The 23,825-nt window shown below is 38.5% G+C and overlaps 1 long non-coding RNA gene across 1 annotated transcript in view; it reads right to left on the bottom strand.

The window, feature by feature from the left end:
• Nucleotides 1–19,320, bottom strand: part of LOC119056574 (uncharacterized) — a 332,875-nt gene extending 313,555 nt beyond the window's left edge. Inside the window, exons 1-2 of the long non-coding RNA XR_005083906.2 lie at nucleotides 19,192–19,320; nucleotides 13,042–13,180 (exon numbers count right to left, since the gene is read on the bottom strand). This is a non-coding gene — a long non-coding RNA (uncharacterized LOC119056574). The remainder of the gene's footprint in view (nucleotides 1–13,041; nucleotides 13,181–19,191) is intronic.
• Between the last annotated feature and the right edge of the window lie 4,505 nt (nucleotides 19,321–23,825).

Below are 23,825 nucleotides of genomic sequence, written 5' to 3'. Positions count from 1 at the left end.
AATAAGGGACCAGAAATCTTGACGGTCACGGAGGAAGCAGACGTAATCTGTTATTTCTTTTAAATTTTATTACTGTTTTATCTTTTGATACTTTTGTCCTCTTTTTTTGGATTTTCTGTTTTATTTCTTCTTCCTTTCTTTCCAAACCTATTGTTCTTTCCTCCATTCCCCTACCTTCCTTTTTCTTCCTTTTATTTCTTTCTTTGTCTTTTCTTTCTTTTAACCACAAGAGACACAAACAACTTGAAAATATGAAAAGACCAGAGCTGGACCCATAGAAGAGGCCTCCAAACAGTAGAGTCAGAGAGACAAATTTCACTTTGCTGTAGGAGAGAAGCCACAAGTTGCTGCATATTTGAGTAGGTGGAAGCAGAGAACGACAGGATAACTGAAAGAGACTGCACCACTGAATTTCACAGACATTCCAACACAAAGGTTCACACCATAAACCCAGGGAGTCAGAACAGATCAATTTAAGAAGCTGAAGCTAACAAGAAGAGTCTCACAAACAATGGGAAGACAAAGAAACAATCCCCAAACGAAAGGAAAGGAGGAACCCTCAGAAAGAATGTTAGATGAAATAGAGGCAAGTCAACAATCAAATATTGAATTCAAAGCACTGGTTATCAGGAATTTCAAAGAGCTCACAATGAGCTACCAGAAACTACAGAGGAGCTACAATGATCTCACAGCAAACTATATCAACATAAAAAAGGAAATGGAAACTATTAGCAAGGGCCAAGAGGAAATGAAGAATACAATTTCCAAATTGAACACAGTAGAAAGTATTAAAAATAGAGTTAATGAGACAGAAGATCGGATTAGTGAGTTGGAGGACAAAGTAGAAAGTATCTCACAGAAAGAACAGGAAAGGGAAAAGAGGCTCAGAAACAATGAAGAGGGATTAAGACAAATGCAAGACAATATGAAACATAATAATATCCAAATAATAGGAATACCAGAAGGAGAAGAAGAACAAGGGATAGAAAATGTATTTGAAAGAGTAATGATGGAAAATTTCCCTAATTTGATGAGAGAAAAAGTCACACAAATCCAGGAATCACAGAGAGTGATTCCTGGGAGGAACCCAAAGAGGCCCACTTCAAGACACATCATCATTAAAATGGCAAAATTCCAAGATAAAGAGAGAATCTTAAAGGCAGCAAGGGAGATAAAAGAAGTAACATACAAGGGAGCCCCAATAAGGTTAGCTACTGACTTCTCAATGGAAACAATCCAAGCAAGAAGAGAATGGCAAGAAATATTCCAAGTAATGAGAACCAGAGACCTACAACCAAGGCTACTTTACCCAGCAAGGCTCTCAGTCAAGATAGAAGGCCAAATAAAGAGCTTCTAAGACAAAAGAAGTCTAAAAGAATATGCTTCCACCAAACCAGCCCTACAAGAAATACTAAAAGGTCTGCTTTAAGGAAAGGAAGAAAAAGAGAGAGACAATGAGAAGCACAGTTATAAAAATGACAATGAATAAGTACCTATCAATAATAACCTGAAACGTAAATAGATGAAATGCTCCAATCAAAAGACATAAAATATCTGAATAAATAAGAAAGCATGACCCACACATTTGCTGCCTACAAGAGACCCACCTCAGGACTAAAGACCATCAAAGACTAAAAGTGAGGGGCTGGAAACAAATTCTCCAAGCAAATGGACAAGAAAAAAAACTTGGGGTAGCAATTCTCATATCTGACAAAATAGACTTCAAAAAAAGGGCCATAAAGAGAGACCCAGAAGGTCACTTCATAATACTAAAGGGAAGAATTTACCAAGAAGACATTAACATCATAAATATATATGCACCAAACATAGGAGCACCCAAATATATCAAGAAAATCTTAGAGGAATTCAAGAAAGATATAGACAGCAACACGATTATAGTGGGGAATTTTAACAACCCACTATCAAAAATGGACAGATCTTCCAAACAAAATATCAACAAAGACATTGCAGCATTAAACAACACCCTTGATGAAATGGACTTAACTGATATATACAGAGCCCTTCATCCCAAAGAAGCTAAATACACATTCTTTTCAAATGCACATGGAACATTTTCAAAAATTGACCACATGATAGGACACAAAACGAGCCTCAACAAATTCAAGAAAATTGAAATCATACCAAGCATTTTGTCTAACGACAAGGGACTGAAATTGAAAACCAACACTAAAGGAAAAAACCCAAAACACCCAAAATCATGGAGACTGAATAGTATGCTATTAAACAACGAATGGGTCAAGAATGAAATTAGGGAAGAAATCAAAATGTTTCTGGAAACAAATGAAAACTATCTCACAAAAACCCAAAACTTATGGGACACAGTGAAGGCAGTCCTGAAAGGGAAGTTTATAGCAATACAGGCCTACCTAAAGAAAATAGAAACATTTCAAATAAACAACCTTACCCTACACCTGCAAGAACTCAAGGGACAACAACAAAGACAGCCCAGAGCAAGCAGAAGGAAGGAAATAACCAAGATTAGAGCAGAACTGAATGACATAGAGACTAAAAGCACAATTCTAAGGATCAATGAATCCAGGAGCTGGTTCTTTGAGAAGATAAACAAAATAGACAAGCCTTTCAGTAGGCTCATCAAGAAAAGAAGAGAGAGGACCCAAATAAACACAATCAGAAATGAAAGAGGAGAGATTACAACTGATACCACAGAAATAGAAAGGGTTGTAAGAAATTACTATGAAGAACTGTATGCCAAGAAATTTGAAAATGTAGGGGAAATGGACACATTTCTAGAAAAATATAATCTCCCAAAACTCAATGAAAAAGAAGCAGAAAACCTGAATAGACCAATAACAGCAAAAGAAATTGAAGCAGTAATCAAAAAACTCCCATCACACAAAAGCCCCAGACCAGATGCTTTCACAGGAGAATTCTACAAAGCATTTAAGGAAGAGCTAACCCCTATTCTTCACAGACTATTCCAAAAAATCCAAAAAGATAGAAAACTCCCAAATTCCTTTTATGAAGCCAGCATCATCCTAATTCCAAAACCAGATAGAAACACAACAAAAAAAGAAAACTTCAGGCCAATATCGCTGATGAACATAGACGCTAAAATCCTCAACAAAATATTGGCAAATCGCATCCAACAATATATCCAAAAGATTATACACCATGACCAAGTGGGATTCATCCCAGGGATGCAAGGATGGTTCAATATTCGCAAATCAGTAAGTGTAATACATTACATAAACAAAAGCAAAAAAAACCACATGATCATATCAATAGACACGGAAAAAACTTTTGATAAGGCACAACACCCATTTATAATAAAAACACTCAGCAAAGTGGGAATAGAGGGAACATTCCTCAATATAATAAAGGCCATTTATGAGAGACCTACAGCCAATATCATACTCAATGGACAAAAACTAAAATCTTTTCCATTAAGATCAGGGACAAGACAAGGATGTCGACTTTCACCACTTCTATTCAATATAGTACTGGAAGTTTTAGCCACAGCTATCAGACAAGAAAAGGAAATAAAAGGCATACGAATTGGAAAGGAGGAAACAAAACTGTCATTGTTCACAGGTGGCATGATAGTGTATATGGAAAATCCTATCAACTCTACTCAAAAACTGCTTGAACTAATAAATAAATTTGGTAAAACAGCAGGTTACAAAGTCAATATCCAGAAATCAAAGGCATTTTTATATACTAACAATAAATCAGCAGAAGCAGAAATCAAGAAAAAAATCCCATTCAATGTAGCAAAAACAAAAATAAAATATCTGGGAATAAACCTAACCAAGGAGGTGAAAGACATGTATGCAGAAAACTACACAACACTGAAGAAAGAAATCAAGGAAGACACAAACAAATGGAAACATATACCATGTTCATGGGTTGGAAGAATTAACATCATCAAAATGTCCATATACCAACAGCAATATACAGATTCAATGCAACACCTATTAAAGTACCAATGGCATATTTCACAGACATAGAACAAACACTTCAAAAATTTATATGGAATCATAAATGAGCCCAAATAGCAGCTGCTCTTTTGAGAAAGAAGAACAAAATAGGAGGGATCACAATACTTGGTATCAAACTGTATTACAAAGCCACTGTAATCAAAACAGCCTGGTACTGGCATAAAAACAGGCACATAGACCAATGGAACAGAACAGAGAGCCCAGAAATCAACCCAACCCTCTACAGTCAATTAATATTTGACAAAGGGGGCAGTAACATAAAATGGAATAAAGATAGCCTCTTCAGCAAATGATGTTGGGAGAACTGGACAGGTATATGCAAAAAAATGAAACTTGAGCACCGCTTACACCATACACCAAAATAAATTCAAGGTGGATAAAAGACTTAAATATAAGCCATGAAACCATTAAAATCCTAGAGGAAAACATTAGCAAGAAAATCTCAGATATTTCACGCAGCAACTTTTTTACTGATATGTCCCCTAGAGCAAGGGACATAAAGTAAAGAATAAATAAATGGAATCTCATCAAAATAAAAAGCTTCTGCATGGCTAAAGAAAACAGTATTAAAATAAAAAGACAACCAGCTATATGGGAAAACATAATTGCCAATGATACCTCAGACAAGGGTTTAATCTCCAAAATATACAAAGAACTTACACAACTCCACTCTAAGAAGACAAATAACCCAATTAAAAAATGGGAAAAGGACTTGAACAGACACTTCTCCAAAAAGGACATACAGAGGATACAGAGACACATGAAGAGATACTCAATATCACTAGCTATCAGAGAGATGCAAATTAAAACCACAATGAGATACCACTTTACACCAGTCAGAATGGCCATCATAAACAAAGCAACAAACAACAAATGTTGGAGAGGTTGTGGGGGAAAGGGATCCCTAGTTCACTGTTGGTGGGAATGCAAACTGGTACAACCACTATGGAAAAATGGTATGGAATTTTCTAAAAAAACTAAAAATGGACCTGCCTTATGACCCAGCAATTCCATTGCTGGGACTATATCCTAAGAATCCTAAGATACCAATCCCAAAGAACCTATGCACCCCAGCGTTCATAGCAGCACAATTTACAACAGCCAAGTGCTGGAAGCAACCTAGGTACCCATCAGTGAATGAATGGATCAAAAAATTATGGTACCTATACACAATGGAATTCTATGCAGCAGAAAGAAGGAGCTCATACCCTTTGCAACAGCTTGGATGGAACTGGAAAGCATTATGCTGAGTGAAATAAGCCAGGTGGTGAAAGACAAGTACCATATGATCTCACCTTTAACAGGAAGATAAATAACAAAACAAATAAGCAAGCAAAATAAAAACAATGACACTGAAATCGAGAATGGGGGGGCAGTGACCAGAGGGGAGAGGGGAAGGAATTTCAGGGGGAAAAAAAAAGGAAGGATGCATGGACAACTACTAAGGGGGGTGGAAAGAGGAGGGAGGTGGGGGCATGGGAGGTGGGTGGGAGGGAGTAAAAGAAAGAATATTGTAGTTGAAAAATAATTTTAAATAAAAAAATAAATAAATAAATAAAAATAAAATTTTAAGGAAAAAAAAATAAAACCCCATTCTCGTCAATGGATTTATCATCCTGAAAAAATTAAAAAAAGATTTGAATAACATAAACCAAATGGATCTAGAGGGCACATACACTATTCTATCGCACAACAAAAGAATACACATTCATCTCAAGTACATGTGAAACATTTTCTGGGACAGACCATACGTCAGGTCACAAAACCAGTCCTAGCAAATTTAGGAAGATTAAAATCATACTGATTATCTTTTTTTGGCTGCAATGAAATGAAACTAGAAACCAAAAATAGGAGGAAAATGGAAAACTCATAAATACATAGAAATTATATAATACTCCCAACAATCAATAGATCAAAGAAAAAAATAAAGGGGGAATAAAGAAGTATCTTGAGACACAAAAATGAAAATACAACAAACCAGAAATTATGGAACATAGCAAAAAGACTTTAAGAGAAGTGTGCATGGTAAAGGGGTCAGAGAGAAGGTAGTAAAGGGTAAAGGGAGTCAAATAGTTGGTGAGGGAAGACTTACAAAACACAAGACACAGAAGATGTATTTTAGACTGGTACACTTGAAACTTACAAGATTTTATTAGCCAATGTCAAATAACTTTAATTTAAAGAAAAAAATTCATGTAAGTAACCTAACTCTGCACTTAAAGAAACTAAAAAAGTAGAACAGTCTAAAGTTATCAGAAGGAAGAAAAAAATTAAAGTATAGCAAAAGTAATGAGATAAAGAGCAGGAAAACAGTACAATAGATTTTTTTAAAAACAAGAATTGGTTTTTTGAAAAGAGAAAGAAAATTGACAAACTATTAGCTAGATTAACCAAGGGAGGAAAAAAAAAAAAACAAGAGGACCCAAATCATTATAAGTGAAAGTGAGGACATTATATTTGATACTACAGAAATACAAAGGACTGTGAGAAGTATCATAAAACCAATATATGCCAACAAACTATAAAACCTAGATTTAAAAACTCTTAGAAACATACATTCTACCAGGACTGAATCATGAATAAGTAGAAAATCTGAACAGATTTATTACTAGTAATGATATTGAATCCATAAACAAAAATCTCCCAATGGGGAAAAAAACTGATGGCTTAACTGGTAAATAATACTAAATGTTTAAACAAGAACCTATGCTAACCCTTCTCAAACTTCCCCCCAAAATTAAGGAGGTGTTAACACTCCAAAATTCATTTCATGAGGTTAGCATGACCCTGATAGCAATGTTAGAAAAGGACACTACAAGCAAGGGAAACTACAAATCAATATACTCAATGAATATAGATGTAAGATTTTCAATAAAATACTAGCTTAAACTAACTTCTGCAATACGTTGAAGGATCAACTGGTATTCATCCCTGGGATACAAGGATACATACATAAAAAGTCCAACATACATAATAAAGTCTGTATGTGTCAAGCCCACGGCTAACATCCTACTCAACAGTGAAAATGCAGCTTTGTCTAGCCAGAACTAGAAGGAAAAAAAAGAAACCGACACATAAAAGACATCCAAATTGGAAAAGAGGCAAAATTGACTCTACTTTAGCAGATGACATGATTTTAGATACAGAAAACCCTGAAGACTTCCCCCAAAACTTCCCCAACAAATTCTGTAAAGTTGCAGGATACAAAATTAACATAGAAAAATCAAGTGTTTCTATAAACTAACAAATTAGATGGAAAAATAAAATGATCCCATTTACAATAGCATCAAAATAATAAAATACATAGGATGAATTTAAGCAAAGAGGTAAGAGATCTCTATACTGAAAACTACAAGACATTGACCAAAGAAAATTAAAGAAAAAACAAATAATGAAAAAGTATCCTAAATGCATAGACTGGAAGAATTAATATTATTTGATTTAATGTTATCTTTGTCAAGATTCCAATAGCATTTTTACAGAAGTAGAAAAACCAACCCTAAAATGTATATAAAACCACAAAAGACTCTTTAATGATCAAAGCAATCTTGAGAAAGAAGAACAAAGCAGAACTCACCACATTTCCTGATTTCAAACAACATTATAAAACTATGGTAATCAAAACAGTATGGTACTGGCATTTTTAAAAAGACACGTAGACCAATGAAACAAGCCTATGCATACACATTCAACTATTCGACAAGGGAGCAAAGGATAAGTCAATGGTAAAAGACAGTCTCTTAAATAAATAGTGCTAGGAAAATAGGAAATTCACACACAAAAGATTGAACCTAGACCCCTATCTTACACCATTCACAAAAATTAACTCAAAATAAATTAAAAGCCTTAAATATAAGTCTAAAACCATAAAACTTCTAGAAGAAAACACAGAAAAAAAGCTCCTTGACATACATCTTGTTAATGATTTGGGGGGTATGGCACCTAAAACATAAGCAACAAAATATCATTCAACCATGAAAAAATATCCTGCCACAGGTGATGACATGGAGGGCATTGCAGTAATAAGTCAGAGAGAGAAAGATAAATAATGTTATGATCTCACTTACAGATAGAATATTTTTTAAAGACCCAAAATCATTAAAACAAACCAAAAAAAGGGGGGGGGTCAGATTTGTGGTTACTGGGAGCAGGCCGAGTATAGGAAGTCAGGAGCTGACTGGATGAAGGCAGTCAAAAAGTACAGACTTCCAGTTGTAAGATAAGTTAGTACCAGGGATGTAGTGTACATTGTGATGACTATAGTTAACACTATTGCATGGTAGATCTGAAAGTGAAGAGGACTGATCTTCAGAGTTCTCATCACAGGGAATAAGATGTTTTTGGTATCTATAGAGATGATGGGTGTTAACTAAACTTACTATAGCAATAATTTCACTATATATGGAAGGTAAGTCATTATGTACCTTAAACTTACACAAAACTATATGTCAGTTATTTCTTAATAAAACTGATTAAATTTTTTTTAAAAAGTAGTAATATCCTTTTAAGGAAAATATGTTTCCAGCATTAATTAATTAATCTCACAGTGCAGAAGGTATCTCAGCATTCCTTGTAAGTCTTCTGCTTCTTCCATGAATACTGTAGAAAGTATGAAAACAGTTAATAGTTTATTAATTTGATGGTATCTGGGTCCTGGCCCATTCTTCCGGTCTGCAAATTTTACATTCCTGGAGCATTCTGTCTTTAAACGTTACAATTCCTAACTAAGCACTTGTTAAAAATAAAATTATTTTGCTAATTTTAGTATTCACTTGTTCATTCAGTATTTATTGAGCCTACTTTGTGCAATGGTTGAAGTGCTGTGGAAACAGCAGGAAACAAACCAGAGCCCTTGTCCCTAAGGGTTACATGGCACAGTAAAAGGAACAGACAGTACACAAATAAACCAGCAAATATGTGAAGCACCAGATGGTGATACGCCATGTGGAAAAACTCAGAGATCACAAGACACAGGGAGGTCAGGAGAGTGTGGGGAGAAGGGGGCTGCTCTTCCATCCAGGGTGGTTATGAAAGACCTCACTGAGAAGGAAACATTCGAACACAGAAAGATGGACCCAGCAAGAGATAGGAGCAGGAGCCAAGGACAGGACGTGAAGTGAGCATACTCAGCATACTCAGGAAAGAGCGGTGCAACTGGAGCAGAGTGCACAAGAGAGAGCAACAGAGATGAGGTCACAAAGCCACCCCTCCTGTTGGTAACAGCCCCTTTGCCCCGCCCTTTTTCCTACAAAAACCTTCCATTTTGTGCAATTTCTTGGAGTGCCTTCTAGTGGCTAGATGGGATGCTGCCAGATTCATGAATTGCTTAAAAGCCAATTGGAACTTTAAATTTACGTGGTTGAAGTTTGTTTTGTTTTCTGTTTGTTTACTTTTTAAGATCTAAGACATTTATTTCCCAAATAGAAGTGGATCAAAATATTAACAACCTGTGCATGTTAACACCCATTTACAAGGTCATGAGCTACAACAAAGGTCAAACAAAAAGCCTCCTCCTGTCCAGCTTACTAAACAGTAGGCTGTCATCCTAACCAAAGTCTCACCAATAAATCACTTATACAAATACCATCATCAATGACAGCTATCAGAAAATTGGCCCATTGAATTCTGTTTTTGAACAATAAGAAGTCGGGCAAGAGTCGTCACAAGACCAGGTAAGGGGCTTTGCACTCATCGAAGGGGCCAGGTGGTGGTGGCTTGTTTTGGGGTGACAGCAGGACCACGGTGAAAGCATCTGGATTCTGGATACATTTTGAAGGTAGCACCCATAGGATTAGCTGTTGATACAAAACACTTGGGCACCATGGCTTCATGGATATGTAACTGTACCTTCTCCCCATCTAGTTCACGTCCCTCCCAGGTCACAGCTAAGCTCTTAACCCACTAAAAGAATTTTCAACGATCAATCAGTAGAGTCTGCTACATTTTTTAAAGGTTTTTTTAATTTATCTTTAGAGGGGTAGGGATGGAGATAAGGAGAGAAATATCAATGTATGGTTGCCTCTCATGAGTCCCCTGCTGGGAACTGGCCTGCAACCCAGGCATGTGCCCTGACTGGGAAATTGAGCCGAAATCATTTGGTTTGCAGGCCCATGCTCAGTCCACTGAACTACACCAGCCAGGGCTGAGTCTGCTATGTTTTAAGCCAAGCTGACTTTACCTAATAAGAACAACCATCATGGAAGTTCCTGGCAGCAACATGCCAAACATTTCCTCACCTCCTTTTCCATCCTTACCATTCACAGTCTACGCTTCCCATTTCACACAGGCCTTGGGATGGCACTGTAGGAATTACTCACGGCATTATCCAAGTGAGAACATCTGTCCCAGAAATTATATGGCTAGCTGTCTAAGAAAAGTGGAACTTGCAACAGACTCCTAATTCTTTTTGGTAATAAAATTCCGGATCTATGCAATGCCTTTTCCCCGTTTCTCAAAACCGCATGTTAACAAAAGGTCACAAGCTGGCTCCGGTTCCCTGTGTACTTTGCAAGGTAATATACTTCTGAAAAGAAAGGCTTAACTTAAAGGTCAAGATACAAAATCTATTTTTCCTGACTATAAAATACCGAACATTTCCTTAGATTCATGGACCAAGCTTTAGTAGCCTGAATGGTATCGACATTCCTTTAAACTGAAATTCTTATATACCAAAAATTTGGGGAGAAAAATAACAACAACAGCAACAACAATACACAAGGGAGCACTGAAGCCCTTATCAACTCAAAAGTCTTTGAACTTACTTACAACCACCATTCCATTTCATAGAAACGTACTCACCAAACGCATTTTACATGGCTTTGCTTAATAAAGATACTTAAAGTCAGAGTATGTTTCCCTTAAGAAGATAATTAATGAGCTGAGGAATTTTTTATTAAAAATGAGCAAATGAATCAATTACTTTATTTTTACTGTGAAGATGTACACTTATACAATGAAGTCTTGATTTTTGATATAACTGTGCATGATAACACCAAAATTGCAATAAATACAGCAAACACACCGCTTGGACAAGGTGCACAGTTACATAGCACGTGGAGAATAAATGAATTGAAGGCATAGTCGATCATTATTTTTAGGTGGGAGTTTAGGTTTTAAGTGTTTTGTATTATCTCTTGTGATACCCACAACACCACCATGAAATAGGTAATGTTATCTCCATATTAAAATAAAAGTAATTTTGATGTTATAGTTTTTAAGTAATGTGGTAACTAGAACATTCCTAAAAGGTAGCTCCCTAACAACTTTGTCAGGGGAAAAAAAGGAAATTACAAAGGATTATTTGTGTAATTTTTAAGCTTCTACCCTGTCTCAAAAACAATTTGAAGCAACGTACGAAATATAGATTTAAGAGGCTCATAAATTGCAATGTCATTTCAGCACCATGAAAATAAATATAAGTAGATGTATTATAGTAAGCTCCCACATCAGAAAAACAGGATGTTGAGCAATGAGCGCCTCAAGAAGAGGCAAATTCTCCCTCCTGGAGCCCAATTCTGAAAGAATGTCTCATGTGAGAATGTATGGAGGGCACATTAAATAACATAATAGGTGGTATCAAAAGTAAATGAAGGAGCAAATTCCATGTGCCTCTTCCTTGTTGAGACCGCCATAAAAACGGAACATCCCTCTACACTGCAGAGCAGGAGGGAGTCTGGGAAGGGCAACGCTGACCACCAAGTACGTGGCTTCTCAGCCACAGAATCGGACTCAAGGACACAACTTCAAGGCTGCTGCAGCGTTGGTGTCAACTACTTCCCTGAGATGGTCTTTTCTAATAGATCCCTTTTCAAAGAGGCAGGTTTAAAAGGCTAAAATAGGACAATTTGGGTTTCTAGTTTTGGGTGAGAGCTGAGTCAGCTCCTTCATTGGGCCTTACAGATAGACCTGCCTGCTGCAGACACTGCAAGAGGCTTAATACGTGCTTTAACCCTGAGAGTTCCCACCCCATGCCTGCAGGAGTCATTGCACACAGGTGAACCAGCTGGAAAGGCAGGAGTTCCCTCGGAGTTCCCTCAGGTGGCCCCTTCTGATTTGCTCCTCGAGAGTGTATACCCTGTGCGCAGGTGGAAACCAATGCTCATAAGAACTAGCAATACAATTTTAGTTCAACAAAACGCTTCATTCCCAGAATTTCTTTATATTCAAAAACATAAAGCTTAACAAAAATGTTTATAGTAACATAATGAAGAATCACTCTTTTCCTAAAGACTATTTGGAGGATTATGATTAGAGTTGGTTTAGAGAAAATTAGAATGGCATCCAAGGGTAGGACAGAGATTAAGGTTATTTTAAAGCCATTTTTCAGTTTATTTTACTCCTATTTTTATGTCTAAGATTCTTCTCCTGTTTTGAATAAGCTATATCATTTCCAACTTTATTCTAAAGGGTTCACTGGCATATAGGAGTCGATAAATTCAGGCAAAAGGAGACTGGGATTTAAATAATTTAGATTGATATCATTACCCTGTGATTTCCCTTTCTGCATTTTTTTCCTTTTTATTGAATTTCCTTTTTACTGAGGTGGCACTGGTTAACGAAATTACACAGGTTTTGGGTCCACAAGTCCATGGCATGTCATCTGTCTGATACCGTGTTGTGCGTTCCTCACCCCAAGTCAAGTCTCTGTCCATTGCTATGCACCCCCCTTACTCTCCTCCTCCAGCCCCCTAAAATCACCACACTGCTGTCCATGTCCATAAGGTTTTCTCTTTCCTTTTTTTTTTTTGCACTGTTCCTCCACCCACTCAGCCCTTCTCCTCCTTCTTAAGTAGAAAGCAGACATTTTCCACTCAACTGCATGAATTTTATAGGCTGCAGAAAGATGAAGACAGCAAAACAACAGACTCTTTGAAATCCCCACACAGCACAGGACTCGTGTCATTGGCCTAGCCACTGCCCAAGCCCCTTTCTGAAAACCACGGAGAGGGAACTGAAGGCCTGGCCACAGCCCCGTGCCACGGAGCAAGTTTCTCTTCTGCAACAGGACACAAATTGGTATTGTCTGATACCTCTAAAACTCCACACAGCTTCATTTACTAACCTCAGTGCAATCTTCCAAATGCAGGCATACCTCCGAGATACCGGAAGTTCGGTTCCAGACCACCACGTTAAAACAAGCAGAGTCGTAGTATTTTTGCTGGCGGAGGATCTTGCCCTCAATTTGTAAAAACCGCCAACACCTGCGAAGCACAATGAAGCAAAGTGCAATGAAATGATGTCTGCCCATACTCAGTCCTCCCTTCTTAAAGTAAAAATGTAGTCACAATGAGCTTGTTCTGCCTACTATGTGCTGCTTAAGTTTTGGTTTTTTATCAAGGCAGGTAACTGGTAAGCTGAAGATTGAAGACCCATAGGACTCGTTCTGACTCGTTCTGACAAATAACTTTGTTCTTTGTCCTACAGCCTGTTAAACTTACTCTGTGAGCCGATTTTTTCAATCCCTGCGTGAAATCTCTGATAAAGTCCATAACCACTTTGATACAGGGTGCAGCCAAGGGGGGGCCAAAAAAAAGGGCATTTGGAATGGTGTCCAGAATTCAAAGTGTATAGGAATATTGGAGAGACATATAAGATGTCCTCAACGCCCCCCCCCCCAGGGGGAAGGGACAATGGAGCAGGGCCATTGAAAGCTGTTTTGCATAGCAATCGTTTTGCAGCTAACCTCTGGAATGGTTATTTAACATATCTATAACCTTTAACTGGTTTCATAGATATGTTAAATAGCAGTGGCCAAGTTTTGAGCCAGGGAGAAGGTGGTGGCTTGGACTCAAGATGAAACTAGGAGCTGCGCTCCTGAGGAAGAAGGTAGTAGCAGGGACTCAGGATGGAAACAAGGGGCTGTACTCCTGAGGGAGTAGCTTGGACTCAGGATGTAACGAGGGGCTGCACTCCAGAGTGAGAAGGACTTGGACCCAGGATGTAACTAGGGGCTGCGCCCCTGAGTGAGAGGTGCCTGTGTGAGAGCTTGGAGAAGACTGGCTCCAAGACATGAAGGGTCCCCGCTGGGCCAGATGAGAGAGAGCCATGCGGTTTCAGCAGAGTGAGGACCCCCTCTTGGTGAGGTGAAAGAGGGAGCCACGTGGTTTTGGCAGGGTGCGGACCCCCTCTTTCCCAGGTGAAAGGGAAAACCACGCAGCTTTGCCAGAATGGAGATCCCTGCAGCCAGGTGAAGAAGACAGCCACATGCTTTTGGTGGAGTGCGGACTCCTGCAGCTTTGGTAGAAGAGGCCCACGCGGCTTTGGGGTGCCCCCTTTGGCTGCGGGGCCTGGAAAAGCAAGAAAGACTTTGACTGGAACTGGGTACAAAGAACTCTTGGCAGTGGACCATGAGAGGGTACCACAGTACTTTGGATTAACTCAAGATCCTGCACAGTGACACAGCTGACGGTGCCAGAGGCCTGCAACACAGACCTGTGCTCTTTTCCTGATTTACGGTACCCGGAGTTGGGACAGTGGGAGAAGGGAGCATGTGTGGGTGTAGGTGTATACACTAAAGGACTTTGATATTTTAGTGGTGGCATTAGGCCTGAGTAGCATTAAATAAACATTTTGTTTCCTTTTCACAAATCTCTGGCATTAAGAGATGTCTTTCCAATTGGCGGCGGACAGAAGGGCCCAGTAGATATTAATATTTTGTTTTTGGGAGGGGCCCCTGTTGTATAGCAGTTTTGGGCATCCCTAGGTGGGCCAAATATTGTATTGCCCCTCCCTCGGACCTCTTGTTCGGTAACAACTTCAACCACTATTAGACAATAAGAATACATTCACTTTCCAGTGTAAGAATAGCAATAAATATACCTCACCTAGTGCAATTTTCTGAAAAGCCTGAATTTTATTTAAAGTTAAAGCATCATGCCTCTCCTAGGATATAGACAAGCTCAGAAGGCTGTAATGAGGGATTAGGGGGAGGGGAACGTATTCAATTCCTCTTCTATTTTCCTACCTCCCTGCCTCTCCTCCCAACTGGTTTTCTAACTCTTATTGGGTCCCTCCAGGTTTGGATCAGAGAAAGAAAGAAATGGAAAGGGCGGAACAAGTATGAGCTGGTGCTGGTTTCTCCTAGCAGTTGCCCACGTCTACAATTGTCTCTCCCTGGGAGGGGCAGCCACAGCTTTCCCTGAGTCGTGTGTGTGGCTGTTCAGTCTAGTCTGAGACCCACCGACTCCGCTTGAAAAGATAGCAGCAATAAATTTCCCTCCAGAAGGCACATTCGGTCCTTCTGGCCCTGTCCAGGCGGGAGTCCACCCCTGTTGCAGAGTCCTCTTGAACAGCATTTAAAGTGGCTCTCTTTGGGGACTCACATCTGGTCCACAAGAAATACCCGCAGGCGTAGTTGCCCCCACCCCACACCAGTACCCAATTCATCTGTTCTGCTCTTTGCTCTGCCCTGCCATGGAAGGATCAGAGCCAGGGCCTCAGCTTTTTGCACGTTTTCTCCTATTTCCCTGCAAGCCCTCCCGCAAACAGTAATTCCGAAGACAGGTTGTAGTGGTTTCTCTGATCCGACTGCGCCCCCTTCTGGATCTTCAATCCCCCAAAGTCTGCAGTTGTGCAAGACATCTTAACTCAGAGCACCCACTCTGGCTTTCCTTTTCCAACTATACCCTCCCCTCATTTGGAGGGTGCTGAACATCTGTTATATCATGTAAATTCAACTGCAAATAAAGTGAGTTTCCCTATAGTGTGCCCCTTCCTATCCAAAAGTCAAGATGGATGGACATCTAAAGCTTCTTCCATAATACCAAAATTAAAGGAAAACTCCTGTGGCACCTCCTCTAAATGTATGTAACGGAATAGCCTGCATGCGATCTCTGTCATCTCTTCTGTTCAAGGAAAAATATCTTCAATATCTTTTTTAAAGTTTCAGTAAACCTATCAAATTGGCTGTCTCCCTGGAGAACATTTCCAGTTACCTCTACAGAGATTAGATGAACTCTTTCCTAATAAAGCAGGTGGTTTTTACCAAGAGGTCCCCTTCGGCGTTTTTGACAACTTAGTGCTTTCCATTAACCCGAGACATAAACTTGCGCACAATGGGTGAGGTTATTCATCACTACAAATATATTTCCGAGATCCCATCTATTGGGCTCCAACTGTGTCCAGCCACTCCAGGGCCATGTGACTGTTTGTGGTGTCCAGATAAGCTTGCTATTCCAGGAGGTGCAGGGTGCATGTGGCACCATTTGGAATGGCATCTTCTATGACCCTGGGCCAAAAGCAGTGTCACTATTCATCACCAAGAGGAATCGTGGTCTGAGAGCCACCTGCATCAGAACTGTCTGCAATGCATGGAGATCTCCATGCTCACCTAAAGACACAGAACCAGAATTTCTAGGGCTTGAATGCTAGAAACTACATGATGCAAAACACCCCAGGTAATTTTTTTGCACACCAAAGTTTGAGGACTCTGTAGTACACAATCAAAGAAGTAAAAGCCAGAGAAATTATAGCTTCCAATAATCATATTCCTTTAAACCTTTGTTTCTGCCCTTTTTTTTTGCCTGATGGCCCTCTCGTCTCCCTTTCACATCTGAAGTTGACCTTAACAATAAAAAAGTAAAAATACCACTGAAAGAGGTAGATGAGGGAAAGAAGAAGTAAAAATAAGAATAGCAAAGGTAACATTCCCATTTATAAAGTGGAGTGCTAGAAGATGTCATTGATAGGTATTGAAATAATAAATAAAATCATAAACACATTATTTAAAGCCATAGAAGTCATCTGGTGGGGAGACGGGGCGGAGGGGGGGCTAGGATGGGAGAAATTGACCAAAAAAATTGTACTTGAAAAATAACTAAATAAATTTTTAAAATTTTTAAAATAAATAAATAAATAAATAAAATATTTGTAAAAATAAAAAAAAAAGAAGTCATCTGGAAGACCTCACAGCCGTGAGCAGAAGTGTAGATTGTCAGGAGCTACAATGGCACTAAGCGAGCTAAATATAGTGTGACATTTTCATCAGACATACGTATTTTTAATAAAACTGCTTAAATATAATTTTCAAAATAAATTTTACTGAACATACTGATACAGAATAATTCTAATGTTCAGTGTGGCTGATATGGAATCCTCCTCCCTCAGGGCTTAAAGAATTGGTTCTAGCCAGTCGGAAGCCTCTTCTTATCATTCCAAGACCTTCTTTTGCCTGCTAGGTCTGGAGTGTTTTTAAATGTCTGCTTCTGAGATCTCTTTACTAGTTATTTCATTGGTGAAATCAGCGAAGGGAAGAGAGGAAGGAAATTATCATTTTTTAGAAGGTAGATGAAAAGGAAGTCCCTGTTCCCACAGAGCAATGACACTACCCACGGAACGTCATTAGACACCTCCTTGTTACCAAGAGCACAGAACGTAGCAGCCAAATCGCTTCCTGCCCAGTGCATAAGAGTTGTATGTCTCTGGAGCACTGATCCAGGGAAGGCAAGATCTGAGCATTGATCACAAGCTTTTATTTTCAGTGAATTCTTTCCAGGGTTGCCCATAACATGTATGTAATGGGAGCTCTATTCCTGAAAGGTTCCATGTGAAAGATGAACATTTGCCTTAATTTTGATATAAAATGGGAAGGATATAAAAGAGAAAATGTTTATTCAGTTCTGACAGTGCACTCAATTTTTTTAATACTTCATTTCACTCATTGTCACCCTATGAAGTAGATATTATTAATTTCACTAATTTATTAGATTGGGGAGACTGGTATTCAGAGAGGTTAAGTAGTTTGACCAAGATCCATTTAGAAAGCAATGAAGTAAGATTCAACACTAAATTTGTCTAAAAATCTATTGGGAGCTACTGGCTGCTGGTAGATATGCTGTGAGAATTCTACCCCTTATTGGATTCTTCGGAGGATTCAGCATTAGAGAGTGTACGTAATGGCTTCTAATCAAAATTTACCAATGTTAGTTCTCTTCTCCTTTAGAAACAAGGCCTCCAGCCAGAGCTTCTTGGGGTTAAGCAAGATGAAATTGTCTACATACATCCCCAACTTCAGTGCAGACTCCTTGAGGGCAAGGAATGTTTTATTCATTAAGGTCTCTGCAGTGCTTAGAATGGTACGTATGATAGGTGGTCACTATCTGCTGAATAGTAAATGATTGTTCTTTAACAAGATTAAAGGAGATAGTACTAAAGATTTGATTCCTTATTCAAAAGACCAAAGAAATGACTATCGAGTTAAGAAAATAATAAAAGGATGAAGCTGGACATTTTGATGTGACCAGCCTGGGCACCACCTAGCCAAAGAGCCAGGACAAGAAAATCACTGCTTTCTTCTTCTTTTCTCCTTCAACACACTTCTTTTCTCTTTGCATCACACATCTCAGTGATGTGTGATGCAAAATCCCACCACCTCCCTCTTCTCTGGGGCCTGATCACAGACACGTTACCTCCCAAGCCCTATTCCCTCATCCATGCATCTGGGGTTGCGTCTAAAACCTACAGAGCAGCTTTCCAGCATGACTGTGCAACAGCCCGGGTCTCCATACAGAATAAGGAATCTCCCAGGATCCTTGTAACTATTGGACTCACCATGACAATGGTCATCATTCATGTGCATGAATGTCAGGGGACATTAGGGCTTTGAATTCTGCGTGTTCCAATGAGGATCTGGCCTGGAGCACACAGACGTAGGTAGCTCTGTGCTCAATCCTATGGACTCCGCCGAGGACTGTGGTAGATAACTGTAAAAATCCTCCAAACTGTATGTTCATTATATACACAATAGCCCTGGTTAATTGGAAGTTCACATTCACAAGTCCACATTTTCTTTACGCACATGCCAACATGTGTACGCAAACACATATTCTCAACAACAAATAAGTAGGGCTGGTCAGTGAGGGAGGAAAGACATATCCAAACATAGTAAACCTTAGATTATAAGCAACAGAATCAGTTCTTTGGAATAGAATAATCACACTATGGCAAATATTTCTTCTGCTCTACAGTCTTTAGTCAAAGAAGACATTCTTCACCTCAGTTTTCTACAAGTTTCAGTCAGCTATTCTGATGCACTTTTTAGAAAACTAATTCAAAGTCTCTGCTATGACCAACAACTTCCATTATAGCCAGCAGTATCTAGCTACTGATGTATTTTTATCTACTCCTACTTGCCATAATATACCTTGGGTCCTTTCTGAGAACCTCATGAAATTCACCTTGGTCCCACATGGCTAAGTAATAGAATCAAATTCACCTTAGTCATAGCACAATCCAGATGCAATTTTCCTGTCATTTTGAAAATGCTCAGACCTTGCTTCCAGGTTCAACTTCCTCTTGAACTTGGATGTGTTTTGCCTGGTTTGCTCCTCCACAAGTTATCATTTCTCTTGCTCTAATGCAAACTCTGCAAAATGCCAACATAGCTGGACTTTTCACTGAGGACGTCTGAAAAAAGTCTGTTTTACTGCCCTGGCAAGTAGTTCAATTTGTCTTCATGACAGCAAGTTAAGTAACAGCACTATTTTTATACAAAGAGGGTGTTTTTTTAAAATGAATATGAGTAATGTTAAATCTACAAAGGATTGTGGAATCTGAGTCCATTTTGTTTCTCTGAATTTTAAATAGCAGTCGGCTCCCCCTTTATAACAGCAGAGACCATCTAAGTGTTTGGGGAACATTCAGTGTAATCTCCAAGGTAGACTGATCAGTTAATAGATTGGTTAAAGATCTATTGGACTATTTAGTCTACTCACTTATAGGACAAGGTTTCTTTAAGTAACCATTGTTGGATGTTTGCAGTATTGGGACATTGACACTGACATAGAAACTGGAACTTTTCTTCAGGAAATGAAAATACAGACACCTTAATATTATTTTGTCCTGAATTTCCATATGACATATTGACAAATATCATCATACAAATGAGCTGATCTAGATATCTTCCAAGTCTCCATTCTCTACTTCCCATTTCATTTCTTATGACATAGAATATATGGTATTTTGCTGTGTAAAATGTGTACTTTTTTGCCCAATTTTTTTAGGAAACATAAAGATGAGCATTATACATACATAGGCAGTACCTGAAATACCTTGTATCTGTTCTTTGGTTTTATAATTATTTGTTACATAAAATTTCTTGTACCTTAATACATTCAAAAATAAATGCTAAAATTCCTTTATAACACACAAGAAGTAACTTGTATAAATAAATAAATAATTGGATTAAAAAATTAAAAAGAAAGAAATTTTTCCTGAAAGTTTGGGCCCAAAACGTGGATGAGCATTATACATGGGAGCACGTTGTACATGGCAAAATGCACTGATTTTCCCATTGCCAAAGCATAACCAAAAAATTGCTTGCTGCCTAAGAGAAGGGACACTTTGATTGGGAAGAAAAAAAGGGCAAAAATAAAGGAGGAGACCTCTGCCTTCTTAACCACATGCACACAGACTCCACCCCCCGGGGCCGGCAGGACTTGTGAGACAGACTCCTTGTGTGTGCCATGTGTTTTGTGTATTTTACTGCAATTAACGTTCAGAAACAACACAATCCTTCTGCTCAGTTGGAGCAAAAGGAAGAAGACAAATAGCTGTATTCTACATAACCACTCACTTTTCTGCTCCTGGTTCTCAACCCGGAACCTATGTATGAACTTGGATTAGGGAAAAAAATACATCTTTATTATCTTAAGTGCCTCTCAGTGAAAAGTGGCATTGTATTCCATTATAAATGTAGAAAATCAGTATTAACGATACCTGTCATTTGTCACAAATAGAATAGATATTTTCCTATCACACTATGCCTCGAATATCTCCAAGTAGTATTTAGGCTCATCCCTAATTAGAATTCATGGTAGATTGCATCCAACTTTCCTGTCATGAGATGCTTATGCAACACAGCTGGCCAACTATTTGATAATTTCTGTCTCATAGTTTTCGGTTAATAATAGTGAAATCATGTACTTTTGTATTGGTGCCCCAACCATGATTTTGTTTTCCAGTGTTCTATGTCTATAATTCTTGGTTACTTAATCTTGGAAGAAGATTAAACATAAATGTTAAAGTTATACAAATCTAGACAGTTTAATTTTCAATTCTTAATCCTCTGTAGGACAGTACAACTTAATGAGGCATGAAGAGGTCACAGTTCACATGTAGTTAACCTTCACAATGATAAATATTAAAAGCTAACATTGAACTTTAACTTGTCCACATTTTAAATGGTTTATCTTGTTAATTAGTACATGAAAACAGAAGCACATCTATTATGTACCACAAAATTGTTTAATCCTTGACAAAAGTATTTTAACATAATTGGTTTCCTTTTCAATCCTATGTAGTTTATTTTATGCATTAAAAATATTATCCTGAAAAGAGGTTTAGAGGCCTCCTAGGTGGCCCTAAGGTGTCTGCATTGGTGCTGTATTGATGCTGTTATACATTTAGAGGCTTAGAAAACCCCACCTGTTTATTATTGTACAGATCTGCAGGCTGGATGTCCCAAATAGGAGTAATTCAGCCAACACCAAGGTGTCAGCACAGCTATAGCCCCACTGGAGGCTGCAGGAGAGAATGCTTCTTTGCTTTCCCAGCTCAAGAGATGACCACCTTCCTTGGATGGAGCCTCCCAGCCAGCAATGGCATCATGCCAGTATCTGCTTCGATCACTATATCCCCTTCTCTGACCATCCAGTCTCACCCCTTATAAGGACACTTGCAATGATGTCGTGTCCCCACAGATAATCCAGGATAATCTTAATCACATCTATAACGTCCCCTTTGCCATGTAAGATGACATATTCACAGATTCCGGGAATTGAAATGTAAATCTCTTTGCGGGGCTATTTTTCTACCAACTGCAGTGTCCCTAACACAGACACACATACACACACACACACACACACACACACACACAGTTGAGAGCCCCTGTTCTATTTCCTACCACCCTTTCTTCAAGCACAAAGATATCAGTGACATCCTCCACAACTCAAAATAATGTGCCATGCTCGGTAATTTTGTTAAAAGTCTTATTTAGCTAATAGCCACTATTGAGATTTACAGTCGCATTCCAGAGAATAGGACAAAATTGTAATCACAAAATCTGTGACTCAAATAAATCCTGAAACTCAATGGAAAATGATTACATACACAGATCTAAAAAGTTAAAAAGTCTAGATGTATACAAAATTGGCATAATGCATTGAATAAAGCAAGAGAGCATCTCTTTGGGGAAAGGCGTCTCTCTCGATCTCCCTGAGGCACCAACATAGAAGCTTCGGTGAACAACTCAGAAGTCTCTTCTCCCCCCCAAACAAGAGGACACCTGGGCAACCTGTCCTTAAATCAGGATCCAAGCTGAGCAACAACAGCAGCATTGCAAAAACAGTAGTTAGAAGAGTTCAATTCTATTTTTTTTTAATTTTATTACATTTCTCTCAACTTGTGATGCAATGCTGGAAAATTCATGCAATGGTCATCCCCTCACACATGTGCACGCTCTCACTCTCCTACTCTTTGTTTGCCAAATAAATGCTGATAAGCTTTTATTTGTTTGTTTTGTTTTTTAATTTTTTATTTGTAATATATTTTATTAATTATGTCATTACAGTTGTTCTATTTCCCCACCTTCATTCCCCTCCACTCTGCACACCCCCGCCCCCACTGTTCCCCCCCTTTAGTTTATGACCATGTGTCTCAAGTTCTTTAGATTCTATATTTCCCCTACTATTCTTGCCCTCCCCCTATTTATTTTCTACCTACCATCTATAAGAAAAAGAAGATAACAAAGATGAACAGTGAAAGGACAGGAAACTCACAGTTATTAACAACCACACCTAAAACAAAAGCAAACTAAGAGGACAGCTAGATCAGGAGCAGAACCATAGAAATGAAGATCACATGGAGGGTTAGCAACAGGGGAATGGGAGAATATTGATAAACTTATCTGATATTCTTAGATGCTTAAAAACCTTTTTAGAAAAATATAAGTACCTCACCACATTTATTGGACAGCCCTAGATGTTCAGAAACCTAAAAACTAGTGTAAGTACATTCTCAAGTGTTTGGAGCCATCTGACCAGCTGCGGTTAATGTCATCTCTTCTCCCACGCCTACTCTGTCTTATCTGCCCAGGAAAGGTCAGAATGTCTGTGACCTTCCAACAGCCCCTAATTTGACAGTGCGAAGTACTTCCTCCTAGTTCTTTAATGTCGCACTGACAGGCTCTGTTGGGTTCTTTCAAAACCATCTGAATCCACAACGTAGTTAAAATTGCAAGTTACTTCACATCCTCTTAGCAAGTAGTGGTGACAACCTTCAAAAAATAAGAATTAACGTGAATTATTTTAACCATGTAATTCATTGATTTACATGGTTTTAAAGCTCCAAACTATTTATGTAAAGTAGATCTTAATTTTACTGTTGGATTGTAATAAAAATTCATTTTTATAATTACATAAAGGTAAATATGATGTATATGTACATCATCTATGTGTACATGAAAACGTCAGATTTTTTTAAAAGCCCCAACTGGCAGAAATGTCTCCACTCCCTGATACACACAGTTATAAAGCTGTGGCTCAAACAGGCAAGGTTTTCAGATACTTTTCACCTTGTTGCTTTTTTATTACAAAGCTCCTTCAGAATTTGTTTTATTCTAAAATAAAAATTCCATTATTATTCTTAAATTAAAATCACTTCAGAGAAAAAAACCTTCTCCAGATATTCTTTAACACTTTTGTAGAGTCACAGCTTCCTAATCAAACTTGAAACCTTCTAGAATCCAACAGAGTTTAACAGCCAATTTTTGTTCATTCCCTCATTTACATACAAATTCTTTTTTCCTACTTAAATGCCATCAAGTTATCTCAAATTAGTGATGAGGTGGGA

Source organism: Artibeus jamaicensis, unplaced genomic scaffold (assembly GCF_021234435.1).
Source record: "Artibeus jamaicensis isolate MK-2021 breed Jamaican fruit bat unplaced genomic scaffold, CSHL_Jam_final scaffold_537, whole genome shotgun sequence".
NCBI classification, from domain to species: Eukaryota; Metazoa; Chordata; class Mammalia; order Chiroptera; family Phyllostomidae; genus Artibeus; species Artibeus jamaicensis.
The sequence above is the reverse complement of the archived record's forward strand: the minus strand, read 5'-3'. Positions and strand labels throughout refer to the sequence as shown.